Below are 14,229 nucleotides of genomic sequence, written 5' to 3' on the forward strand. Positions count from 1 at the left end.
TAGGGGATCTGTTGCCCATCACTACTGCCACCCCCACTCATAGGGCTTATGTTCCCCAGCACTCCTGCCACCCCCAGCCATGGGGAACCTGTTGCCCATCACTACTGCCACCCCCACTCATAGGGCTTATGTTCCCCAGCACTCCTGCCACCCCAGCCATAGGGGACCTGTTGCCCATCACCCCTGCCACCCCCACCCATGGGGCTTATGTTCCCCAGCACTCCTGCCACCTCCAGCCAAAGGGGACCTGTTGCCCATAACCCCTGCCACCCCCCACCATAGGGGACCTGTTGCCCATTACCCCTGCCACCCCCAGCTATAGGGGACCTGTTGCCCATTACCCCTGCCACCCCCAGCCATAGGGGACCTGTTGCCAATCACTACTGCCACCCAACTCATAGGGCTTATGTTCCCCAGCACTCCTGCCACCCCCAGCCATAGGGAACCTGTTGCCCATCACTACTGCCACCCCCACTTACAGGGCTTATGTTCCCCAGCACTCCTGCCACCCCCAGCCATAGGGGACCTGTTGCCCATCACCCCTGCCACCCCCAGCCATAGGGCTTATGTTCCCCAGCACTCCAGCCACCCCCAGCCATAGGGGACCTGTTGCCCATCACCCCTGCCACCCCCAGCCATAGGGGACCTGTTGCCCATCACCCCTGCCACCCCCAGCCATAGGGGACCTGTTGCCCATCACTACTGCCACCCCCACTCATAGGGCTTATGTTCCCCAGCACTCCTTCCACCCCCAGCCATAGGAACCCTGTTGCCCATCACTACTGCCACCCCCACTCATAGGGCTTATGTTCCCCAGCACTCCTGCCACCCCCAGCCATAGGGAACCTGTTGCCCATCATCCCTGCCACCCCCCACTCATAGGGCTTATGTTCCCCAGCACTCCTGCCACCGCAAGCCATAGGGGACCTGTTGCCCATCACCCCTGCCACCCCAGCCATAGGGGACCTGTTGCCCATCACCCCTGCCACCCTCAGCCATAGGAGACATGTTGCCCCTCACTACTGCCACCCCCACTCATAGGGCTTATTTTCCCCAGCACTCCTGCCACCCCCAGCCATAGGGGTCCTGTTGCCCACCACTACTGCCACCCTCACTCATAGGGCTTATGTTCCCCAGCACTCCTGCCACCCCCAGCCATAGGGAACCTGTTGCCCATCACTACTGCCACCCCCACTCATAGGGCTTATGTTCCCCAGCACTCCTGCCACCCCCAGCCATAGGGGACCTGTTGCCCATCACCCCTGCCACCCCAGGCATAGGGGACCTGCTGCCCATTACCCCTGCCACCCCCAGCCATAGGGGACCTGTTGCCAATCACTGCTGCCACCCCACTCATAGGGCTTATGTTCCCCAGCACTCCTGCCACCCCCAGCCATAGGGAACCTGTTGCCCATCACTACTGCCACCCCCACTAATAGGGCTTATGTTCCCCAGCACTCCTGCCACCCCCACCCATAGGGGACCTGTTGCCCATCACCCCTGCTACCCCCACCCATAGGGCTTATGTTCCCCAGCACTCCTGCCACCCCCAGCCACAGGGGACCTGTTGCCCATCACCCCTGCCACCCCCAGCCATAGGGGACCTGTTGCCCATCACCCCTGCCACCCCCAGCCATAGGGGACCTGTTGTCCATCACTACTGCCACCCCCACCCATAGGGCTTATGTTCCCCAGCACTCCTGCCACCCCCAGCCATAGGGGACCTGTTGCCCATCACCCCTGCCACCCCCAGCCACAGGGGACCTGTTGCCCATCACCCTGCCAACCCCAGCCATAGGGACCTGTTGCCCATCACTACTGCCACCCCCACTCATAGGGCGTATGTTCCCCAGCACTCCTGCCACCCCCCAGCCATAGGGAACCTGTTGCCCATCATCCCTGCCACCCCCCACTCATAGGGCTTAAGTTCCCCATCACCCCTGCCACCCCCGCCATAGGGGACCTGTTGCCCATTACCCCTGCCACCCTCAGCCATAGGGGACCTGTTGCCCATTACCCCTGCCACCCCCAGCCATAGGGGACCTGTTGCCAATCACTACTGCCACCCCACTCATAGGGCTTATGTTCCCCAGCACTCCTGCCACCCCCATCCATGGGGGACCTGTTGCCCATCACCCCTGCAACCCCCAGCCATAGGGGACCTGTTGCCCATCACCCCTGCCACCCCCAGCCATAGGGGACCTGTTGCCCATCACTACTGCCACCCCCACTCATAGGGCTTATGTTCCCCAGCACTCCTTCCACCCCCAGCCATAGGGACCCTGTTGCCCATCACTACTGCCACCACCACTCATAGGGCTTATGTTCCCCAGCACTCCTGCCACACCCAGCCATAGGGAACCTGTTGCCCATCCTCCATGCCACCCCCCACTCATATGGCTTATGTTCCCCAGCACTCCTGCCACCACCAGCCATAGGGGACCTGTTGCCCATCACCCCTGCCACCCCAGCCATAGGGGACCTGTTGCCCATCACCCCAGCCACTCTCAGCCATAGGGGACCTGTTGCCCATCACTACTGCAACCCCCACTCATAGGGCTTATGTTCCCCAGCACTCCTGCCACCCCCAGCCATAGGGCTTATGTTGCCCAGCACCACTACCTCCCCCATCCATAGGGCTTATGTTCCCCAGCACTCCTGCCACCCCCAGCCATAGGGGACCTGTTGCCCATCACTACTGCCACCCCCACTCATAGGGCTTATGTTCCCCAGCACTCCTGCCACCCCCAGCCATGGGGAACCTGTTGCCCATCACCCCTGCCACCCCCACCCATGGGGCTTATGTTCCCCAGCACTCCTGCCACCTCCAGCCAAAGGGGACCTGTTGCCCATAACCCCTGCCACCCCCCACCATAGGGGACCTGTTGCCCATTACCCCTGCCACCCCCAGCTATAGGGGACCTGTTGCCCATTACCCCTGCCACCCCCAGCCATAGGGGACCTGTTGCCAATCACTACTGCCACCCAACTCATAGGGCTTATGTTCCCCAGCACTCCTGCCACCCCCAGCCATAGGGAACCTGTTGCCCATCACTACTGCCACCCCCACTTATAGGGCTTATGTTCCCCAGCACTCCTGCCACCCCCAGCCATAGGGGACATGTTGCCCATCACCCCTGCCACCCCCAGCCATAGGGCTTATGTTCCCCAGCACTCCAGCCACCCCCAGCCATAGGGGACCTGTTGCCCATCACCCCTGCCACCCCCAGCCATAGGGGACCTGTTGCCCATCACCCCTGCCACCCCCAGCCATAGGGGACCTGTTGCCCATCACTACTGCCACCCCCACTCATAGGGCTTATGTTCCCCAGCACTCCTTCCACCCCCAGCCATAGGAACCCTGTTGCCCATCACTACTGCCACCCCCACTCATAGGGCTTATGTTCCCCAGCACTCCTGCCACCCACAGCCATAGGGAACCTGTTGCCCATCATCCCTGCCACCCCCCACTCATAGGGCTTATGTTCCCCAGCACTCCTGCCACCGCAAGCCATAGGGGACCTGTTGCCCATCACCCCTGCCACCCCAGCCATAGGGGACCTGTTGCCCATCACCCCTGCCACCCTCAGCCATAGGAGACATGTTGCCCATCACTACTGCCACCCCCACTCATAGGGCTTATGTTCCCCAGCACTCCTGCCACCCCCAGCCATAGGGGTCCTGTTGCCCACCACTACTGCCACCCTCACTCATAGGGCTTATGTTCCCCAGCACTCCTGCCACCCCCAGCCATAGGGAACCTGTTGCCCATCACTACTGCAACCCCCACTCATAGGGCTTATGTTCCCCAGCACTCCTGCCACCCCCAGCCATAGGGGACCTGTTGCCCATCACCCCTGCCACCCCAGGCATAGGAGACCTGTTGCCCATTACCCCTGCCACCCCCAGCCATAGGGGACCTGTTGCCAATCACTGCTGCCACCCCACTCATAGGGCTTATGTTCCCCAGCACTCCTGCCACCCCCAGCCATAGGGAACCTGTTGCCCATCACTACTGCCACCCCCACTAATAGGGCTTATGTTCCCCAGCACTCCTGCCACCCCCACCCATAGGGGACCTGTTGCCCATCACCCCTGCTACCCCCACCCATAGGGCTTATGTTCCCCAGCACTCCTGCCACCCCCAGCCACAGGGGACCTGTTGCCCATCACCCCTGCCACCCCCAGCCATAGGGGACCTGTTGCCCATCACCCCTGCCACCCCCAGCCATAGGGGACCTGTTGTCCATCACTACTGCCACCCCCACCCATAGGGCTTATGTTCCCCAGCACTCCTGCCACCCCCAGCCATAGGGGACCTGTTGCCCATCACCCCTGCCACCCCCAGCCACAGGGGACCTGTTGCCCATCACCCTCCCAACCCCAGCCATAGGGACCTGTTGCCCATCACTACTGCCACCCCCACTCATAGGGCTTATGTTCCCCAGCACTCCTGCCACCCCCAGCCATAGGGAACCTGTTGCCCATCATCCCTGCCACCCCCCACTCATAGGGCTTAAGTTCCCCATCACCCCTGCCACCCCCCGCCATAGGGGACCTGTTGCCCATTACCCCTGCCACCCTCAGCCATATGGGACCTGTTGCCCATTACCCCTGCCACCCCCAGCCATAGGGGACCTGTTGCCAATCACTACTGCCACCCCACTCATAGGGCTTATGTTCCCCAGCACTCCTGCCACCCCCATCCATGGGGGACCTGTTGCCCATCACCCCTGCAACCCCCAGCCATAGGGGACCTGTTGCCCATCACCCCTGCCACCCCCAGCCATAGGGGACCTGTTGCCCATCACTACTGCCACCCCCACTCATAGGGCTTATGTTCCCCAGCACTCCTTCCACCCCCAGCCATAGGGACCCTGTTGCCCATCACTACTGCCACCACCACTCATAGGGCTTATGTTCCCCAGCACTCCTGCCACCCCCAGCAATAGGGAACCTGTTGCCCATCATCCCTGCCACCCCCCACTCATATGGCTTATGTTCCCCAGCACTCCTGCCACCACCAGCCATAGGGGACCTGTTGCCCATCACCCCTGCCACCCCAGCCATAGGGGACCTGTTGCCCATCACCCCAGCCACTCTCAGCCATAGGGGACCTGTTGCCCATCACTACTGCAACCCCCACTCATAGGGCTTATGTTCCCCAGCACTCCTGCCACCCCCAGCCATAGGGGTCCTGTTGCCCATCACTACTGCAACCCCCACTCATAGGGCTTATGTTCCCCAGCACTCCTACCACCCCCAGCCATAGGGAACCTGTTGCCCATCACTACTGCCACCCCCACTCATAGGGCTTATGTTCCCCAGCACTCCTGCCACCCCAGCCATAGGGGACCTGTTGCCCATCACCCCTGCCACCCCCAGCCATAGGGGACCTGTTGCCCATTACCCCTGCCACCCCCAGCCATAGGGGACCTGTTGCCCATTACCCCTGCCACCCCCAGCCATAGGGGACCTGTTGCCAATCACTACTGCCACCCCACTCATAGGGCTTATGTTCCCCAGCACTCCTGCCACCCCCAGCCATAGGGAACCTGTTGCCCATCACTACTGCCACCCCCACTCATAGGGCCTATGTTCCCCAGCACTCCTGCCACCCCCAGCCATAGGGGACCTGTTGCCCATCACCCCTGCCACCCCCACCCATAGGGCTTATGTTCCCCAGCACTCCTGCCACCCCCAGCCATAGGGGACCTGTTGCCCATCACCCCTGCACCCCCAGCCATAGGGGACCTGTTGCCCATCACCCCTGCCACCCCCAGCCATAGGGGACCTGTTGCCCTTCACTACTGCCACCCCCACCCATAGGGCTTATGTTCCCCAGCACTCCTGCCACCCCCAGCCACAGGGGACCTGTTGCCCATCACCCCTGCCACCCCAGCCATAGGGGACCTGTTGCCCATCACTACAGCCACCCCCACTCATAGGGCTTATGTTCCCCAGCACTCCTTCCACCCCCAGCCATAGGGACCCTGTTGCCCATCACTACTGCCACCCCCACTCATAAGGCTTATGTTCCCCAGCACTCCTGCCACCCCCAGCCATAGGGAACCTGTTGCCCATCATCCCTGCCACCCCCCACTCATAGGGCTTGTTAGACCTGACATCCTTGGCATGGGTTTTTCCCCTATCTTTTGCCTCTGCTACCTGGATTTTTGATGCTGTGCTGGATTTCGTTTTTGCTGATTTAGATGCTTTGGACACTCTGCCACTGCTAATCAGTGCCAGAGTGTAAGTGCTACCTGTGTAAAATATCATATTGATTGGATATACCTGATTGGCATATCTGTATCACCATGAAGTCCCTAGTAAAGTGCACTGTGTGTGCCAGGGCTGGTGATGACAGATGCTACTAGTGGGTCTGCAGCGCTGATTGCGCCACCCACCTGTGTAGCCCTAAAATGGTGTCTCAGGCCTGCCTGCAGTCCCCGGACTGCCATGTCCTCCTGGCCAGTGTCCACACTGACCGGGCCTAACCCTTCCCTTTTTATACACGTCAGTCATCCCTATGGAAGGCCCAAGGTACCCCCCTGGGCAGGGTGCAGTGTATATAAAAGGTAGAGCATGTACTAGTGCAGGTACCATGCTCTGGGAGTGAACCACGGCCATTTTGTGTGTTCACTGCTGCAAGGTTATCTTGCTCCATAGGCTAACATGGGGGAGGCTGGTGCCAATGGCTATCAGCCTATCTTCGCATAGGAACAAGATAAGACATGAGTGTTTGATATCCCTGAGCTCAGCATTTAATAACACATCTTTTAGGAGAGGTTGTTTTTAAATCCTGAGTTGGAGAATAGTACTTTTTAGAGAGTAGCTGTTCTCTTGTCTGACCCTTCTGTGTGCCTGGGCATGCTTGTGGATTGACTGTCTGGCTTGAGAGTGACGGGGGCTGGGGATCCCCCAGGAGGTTGGCTGAGTCAGCCCTTGGCTGAATGGCGACATTTGCAAGTAGAGTGGAGGGAGGAGATAACACCTATGAGTGAATAGGGCTGTGCCTGCCTGCCACACTGCTGGCTCCACCTCCTGCTGGGCGGCTGACGACTCTGCCCCTCACTCTGAAAAGAAAGTAGAAGCCAGGAAAACAAAGTGCTCCAGCAACACCCAGAACTGGATCAGACCGGGCTCAGGACCCACTCGCACAAAGACTTCAAAGACTTTTAGGGGTATAAGTACAAGACCCCTGACAACAGATTTTTAGATTCTACCATCAAGAGGAACCTCTGCTGAAAGACGGACTGCTGAAGGACTAAAGGAAGATTGCCTTGCTGTGTGCTCTAAGGGCTGACCTGTTCTGCTGTGCAACTGAAGCTGAGGAGGAGAAGGGGCCTTGCTGTGTGCTGTGACCCTACCTACTTGACCTAACAAGACTTTGCTGTGTGCTGTGTCTTCAACTCTGAATCTCCAAGGGCCTGAGAAGAGCTGGCCTCCTGTTTCGCAACCCAGGGATAGAAAGGTTGCCAAGACTTTAAGACTCTGCTGTGTCCCCCTCGGTGCTGCTGTGTGCTGCAAGGACCGTGGACTATTCTACCCAGCGTCTAAACATCTGCCCCGGGAAGGGCGCTGGCTGCACTCTGTTTTGCCGTAGAGTGCCGCGCTGATTTTGGCCTGACACCGGTTGCCGCCCTGAGAAGACCGACGTGCTCTTCGGCACGTGTATTGCTGTGGCTGCAGGATTGAGGGCGACCCCCGTGCTAACTAAGCCGCTGTAAGGCTTGGCGGCGTCACGATCGACCCGCTGACACGGGGCGCTGTGGAATACCCTGCCCGCGATACACCGCCGCGGCCCGGGGGCCTGAAACTGATCGAAGGCTGCACTTCCCCGCTCTGCGAAGCCGCGGAAAAGAGAACGAGGAGGCCGCGACCTGATTGGTTGCTGGTAGGAGGCTTGGTCGGAAGAGCCGCGCCGCGAGAGGCTGACTCCGGTGCCGTCGACATCATCACTGGGGGCTCGTCGAGGGAGCCGCGACCAGATTGGTCCATCGCTCGGGAGCTGTGAAAGCCCTGCACCGCGCAGCCTGAGAGGAGCGCTTTAGCTATAAGCGCAGGAGGCACCGCTGGAGGAACGTGGGTATTTAACTACTGAAACCCTACGAACTTATTCTTTTCCTTTGAATACGAAGTCCCACGAGAGACTAGAGACTATCTTTTTACGCTCCTAACAACCTAAGAAACGATCAATGTGCAACGCTATGATAATTGATTTCCACTGCTGAAACTAGATAAAGTTATATTTTTGATATACCTACCTGTGTGGTCTACGTTTGTGGTGTACTAGGGGGGTCATTGTAGTTGTTACGTGCAAATACTTTACACATTGCCTTGGGGATAAGCCTGTCTGCTCGAGCCAAGCTACCTAGAGGGTGAGCAGGGATTATCTACCGTGTGTGTCCCTGTACCCTGACTAGAAGCAAGGGTCCCTATTTGGTCTAAGGTGTTTACCTCTGCCAACTAGAGACCCCCAGATCTAACATTGGTGGTCAGCGGTGCGGATTAGAACCAGTATTTGCACTTGACCTGCAGTGATTCTTTGTACATCACTAGTCTAGCTAGCAGTTGCATTGCACAAAGTTTTTGAAACCTATTTTTGGAAGACCTAGGAAGTATCATGTCTCTGAATGGAGTAGGCGAGGAGATGGAATTGCAATTCGAAGTAAAGGAGTTGCTCACATACAAAAAGGAACAGCTGAAGCAATTCTGCAAGCAGCTAGGATGCCCAGTGAAGGGCAGCGCTAACAAAGAGGAGCTACAGAAAGCTCTAAGGGCCTGGTGGGAGGCCAAACATGTTGAGCCAGAGGATTTGACTGGAGAGGACGGTGCACAGGAGCATGTATTTGGATCCAGTGATTTGCCAGTGAATAGGCCAGCGTCTAGGGCTGGCAGCACCCCTTCCAGTAGGGGCCTCTCTCCAGAGGAGCTGGAGGAAAATCAGAGGATTAGGGCCCATGAGATCGAACTTTTTAAGCTCAAAGCTCAAGCAGAAGAGAGGAAACTGCGCCTTGACAGTGAGAAGAAGGCGGAGGAGAGGAGGAATGCTCTCGCTTTGGAAGAGAGAAAACTCCAGTTGGCTCATGAGTTGAGCATGAGGGAGCTGGACATTAAAGCTAAACAGGTGGAGTCCAGTCCGAATGGTGGCAGCGCACAACCAGTACAGGCGGGTAAAGTATACATACCGAAAGATTTGGTGCAGAATTATCAGAGGGGTGAGGATATCTATGCATGGTTTAGATCCTGTGAGCTTGCCTTGAAGATGAATGAAGTGCCTGAGAAGAGTTGGGGAGCAGGTTTGTGGAAGCATTTTGAGGCCTCTGGGAGGGATGTCTTGGCACCCTTAGAAGCAGCAGGTACCTTAACCTACCCCACTATGAAGGAGGCCTTATGCCTCAGGTATGGGCTTACACCAGAACAGTACCGCCAGAAGTTTAGGAACTTCAAGAAACTTGATTCAAGTACTTGGGTGGAGTGTGTGAGTATGTACACGCGTGCACTGGAAGGTTGGATAAAGGGCAGCAAAGTAACTGATTATGTGGGGTTGTGTCACTTGATTAGTTGGGAGCACTTGAGTAGTCTATGTGTTCCAGAGCTGCGCCAGCATCTTTTAGACCGCAAGTTAACTGATCCCAGTGAGCTTGCTAAGGAGGCAGACCGCTGGACTAGCACCAGGGTCAACAAAGGGGTGGTAAGTATCCCAGCCAAGGGTGGACAGGGTCCCCAGCAGAAAGGTGGGGAGGACAAGGGTAACAATAAGGAGTTCTCTAAAGGGCCCCAAAACAGTTCCCAGGAAAAGGAGTCCCAAGCCCCCAAGCCTAAGAAGTCTTGGCCCCATAAGGGCAGACAGGATAACAGACCACCGCCTACTTGCTATGCTTGTAGGGAAGTGGGGCACATCGCCCCTAAATGTCCCAAGAAACCCCCAGCACCAGCTGCTGCTCCAGTCCCAGGGTTAGCTAGTGTAGCTTTGGGAGGGGATTTGATTTCAAGTGGGGAGGAGGGATTGGCTATGATGACCCTTGTCTCTTTGGGAGACCAAGAGATGGTCCAGGATACCTTGATACCCGCTAACACTAAAAAATACGGGCAAAAGGTGAGCATCAATGGGAGGGAGATAGAGGCTCTGAGAGACACCGGGGCTAGTGTGACATCTGTCAGGTGTCAGTGGGTGTCTGAAGAGCAAGTCATTCCCAATGTGCTCCGCCCAGTAGTGGCAGCTGACACTTCAGTGCGCCTCTGCAAGATGGCACGTGTTCCCTTTACATGGGGGGGAGTCTCTGGTACCTTGGAAGTCTGTGTCAGTGATGCCTTGCCGGTAGATTGTCTGTTGGGTAACGACCTGGAGAGTTCTCCATGGAAGGACGTAGAGCACAGAACTCACTTGGAAATGTTAGGACTGCCAGCGTGGATCTGTGTATCCACACGTGCCATGACAGCCAGTAAGGGTGGATTAGTAGAACTGGAGCCTGGAACAATGGCCCAGGAACCTGCCAGGAGAGGAAGGGGCAGAGGGCGCGGGAAACCGTCCCCCACTGTTCCCACGGTCCAGGAGGAAGCAGAACCTGAGGGGGATGCCCTGGAACCTACAGGGGAACAGGTGGCCGAACTGGGGGAATTGCCTGAGCTGACCCATTGGCAGCAAGAGGGTGGTCCCTCCAGGGAGGAGTTCTGCCAGGCTCAGAAGGAGTGCCCTTCTTTCATTGGTGTGCGGCAGCAGGCTGCAGACCAGGCAGAGGGCCTAGGGTCCAAGGAACATCTGATTTACTGGGAGGATGACTTACTTTATAGCGATCCTAAGTTTGCTGAGCCCGGTGCAGCCCATGTGCTGGTGGTACCCGAGCGCTTCAGGAACTTCTTACTGGGTCTGGCTCATGACGTGCCTCTCGCAGGACATCTGGGGCAAGACAAGACCTATCACAGGCTTGTCACCCACTTTTACTGGCCCCAGATGAAGAAGCACGTCAGTACCTTTTGTAAGTCTTGCCAAACATGCCAAGCCAGTGGTAAGAGCGGAGGAAAGTGCGTGGCACCCCTCCATCCGTTTCCTGTGGTGAGCACCCCTTTTGAGCGGGTGGGCATTGATATCGTAGGGCCCCTGGACCCCAAGACTGCCTTAGGCAACAGGTTCATCCTGGTCTTGGTGGACCACGCCACCCGGTACCCGGAAGCAGTCCCTCTCAGGACAATCACAGCACCCGTGGTGGGCCGTGCATTGATGGGGATCTTTTCCCGCGTGGGGTTTCCCAGAGAGGTGGTCTCCGACCGGGATACCAACTTCATCTCTAGGTACATGAAGTCTCTGTGGGAGGAGTGTGGGGTAACTTATAAATTCACCACTCCTTACCACCCTCAAGGAAATGGGTTGGTTGAAAGGTTCAACCGCACCCTGAAAGGTATGATTATGGGCCTAGCGGAGCCCATGAGACGGAAGTGGGACGTCTTGTTACCATGCCTGTTGTTTGCCTACAGGGAGGTGCCTCAGAAGTCCTTAGGGTTCAGCCCCTTTGAACTGCTGTATGGCCACCCTGTTAGAGGACCTCTCACACTGGTGAAGGAGGGGTGGGAGAAATCCCGTGGGAAAACCCCCCAGGATGTGTTCAGCTATGTGCTGGCCATCCGCAACCAGACACAGCGCTTCAGGAAGCTCGCTCAAGAGAACCTAGAAGCCAGCCAGGAGGAGATGAAAAAATGGTACGACCAGAATACCACTCTGATAGAATTTCATCCTGGGCAGAAAGTGTGGGTGATTGCGCCGGTGGAGCCTTGTGCGCTCCATGACAAGTGGACCGGGCCATACGAGGTGGTAGAGCGCAAGAGTGAGGTGACCTACCTGATCAACATGAAGACTCCTAGGCAGCCCCTGAGAGTCTTGCATGTGAACCGCCTCAAGCCCCACTTTGAGAGGTCTGAAGTGACGATGCTCATGGCGACAGATGATGGTGGGGAAGAGGATAGTGACCCTCTCCCTGACCTCCTGGCGACCAAGGAGCAAGACGGGTCAGTGGATGGTGTGGTCCTCTCGCCCACCCTGACCCCAGAACAGCAGAGAGACTGTCGCCAGGTGTTGGGTCAGTTTGCCTCCCTGTTCTCCCTGACCCCAGGTGTCACCAATTGGTGCGTCCATGATGTGGACACTGGAAATAGTCTACCTGTGAAACAGAAGTTTTACAGAGTAGCTGACAAAGTCAGGGCCAGCATCAAGGAAGAAGTTTCCAAGATGTTGGCGTTAGGGGTAATTGAGCCCTCCAGCAGTCCCTGGGCTAGCCCAGTGGTCCTAGTTCCCAAGAAAGCTGCTACACCCGGTGACCCGCCAGAACTTTGGTTTTGCGTGGACTACCGTGGGCTCAATGCGGTCACCAAGACTGACGCGCACCCCATCCCCAGAGCTGATGAGCTCGTGGATCGGTTGGGAGCTGCCAGGTATCTCAGCACCTTTGGTTTGACTTCGGGGTACTGGCAGATTGCCTTAACTGAGGGGGCAAAGGAGAGGTCGGCATTTTCAACACCAGAGGGGCATTTCCAGTTTCGCGTCATGCCCTTTGGATTGAAAAATGCCCCTGCCACCTTCCAGAGACTGGTCAACCGGGTACTGACCGGGCTGGAGCAATTCAGCGCCGCATACTTGGATGACATTGCTGTGTTCAGCTCCACTTGGGAGGAACACTTGCAACACCTCTGTGAAGTGTTGAAGGCTCTTCAGAAGGCAGGCCTCACTGTCAAGGCCAGCAAGTGCCAGATAGGGCAGGGATCAGTGGTGTATTTGGGACACCAAGTAGGGAGCGGCCAGGTGGCGCCCCTACAGGTGAAGATTGATACCATTCTGGCTTGGGAACCCCCCAAGACCCAGACAGAGGTGAGAGCCTTTCTAGGACTCACCGGGTATTACAGACGGTTCATTAAGGGATACGGCACCATTGTTGCCCCCTTGACAGAACTAACCTCTAGAAATCAGCCCAGGAAAGTGAATTGGACCGAGGCTTGTCAAACTGCTTTTGATGCCCTGAAAACTGCAATGTGCACAGCACCCGTGCTTAAGGCACCTGACTTTTCCAGTGAGTTCATAGTGCAAACAGACGCTTCAGAGCAAGGCGTGGGAGCAGTACTCTCACAGATGGACGACGAGGGCGGGGACCAACCTGTAGCTTTCATTAGTAGGAGGCTACTCCCCAGGGAACAGAGGTGGAGTGCTATTGAAAGGGAAGCATTTGCTGTGGTCTGGGCACTGAAGAAGCTGAGACCATACCTGTTTGGGACTCACTTCCGTGTTCAGACCGACCACAAGCCCCTCAGATGGTTAATGCAGATGAGGGGTGAGAATCCAAAACTGTTGAGGTGGTCCATCTCCCTACAGGGAATGGACTTCACGGTGGAACACCATCCCGGTACAGAACACGCCAATGCTGATGGTCTGTCCAGGTTTTTCTGCCTTAGTGATGAGAACTCCCAAGAGGGTGGGTAGTTCTCCCCACTTTCAGCTGGAGGGGTGTGAGAAGTTGGCCTGGTATATGATGCTCACTAGTTAAAGTGATCACCTTGTACCATGCCAAGCAACCCTTATGGTGTGGTTGTAAGTCAACCTTTTCGGACTAGCTGCCCTAGTGGTAGCGTAGGCTAAGCAGTCTTTGAGGCTAAACTCGTGAAGCGTGTTAAGCCAGCTGTTTTACCAAATGCAACCCCCTTTTATACCAATGAAAGGACACCACACAGATATATATTCAAAATATATATGTATTTATTTCTCAAAGTAACCCCTAGTCTCTTTATGAGCACAGGAGCACAAATCGTCAAACAAGATTACAGTAGAATACACAGAAGTTGCACTTTATATGGATAGGCCCTGGTGGCCACTCGAACCATATACTAAAATAGTGGTATAAGTACCACGAACAGAAAAGGGAAAAGGCCTAGGGCCTCTAGAATCGCTGGGCCTACAAGGAGCTAACGTCAGTTAGTGACCAGGAGGTCCACGGGTGGCGTGTGCAGAGCAAATAGTCACACGCGTGCTCCCATAGGTTTCAATGGGTGCGTAAAAAGTACAAAGTTACTGCAAAGAGGATCTTCCGGATGGACTAGGAACTCAAGATTTGGAACACAGGCACTAGAGATGTAATACTACACTTGGGCACAGGTGTGCCAGCTTTACCTCACCCACAGGAAGCGGGTGCATAGGCCTCGAAGTGCGTCGGGTTTCTTCTATCTGTTCCGTGGAGCCTGAAGACA

Source organism: Triturus cristatus, chromosome 10, assembly GCF_964204655.1.
Source record: "Triturus cristatus chromosome 10, aTriCri1.1, whole genome shotgun sequence".
NCBI lineage: Eukaryota > Metazoa > Chordata > Amphibia > Caudata > Salamandridae > Triturus > Triturus cristatus.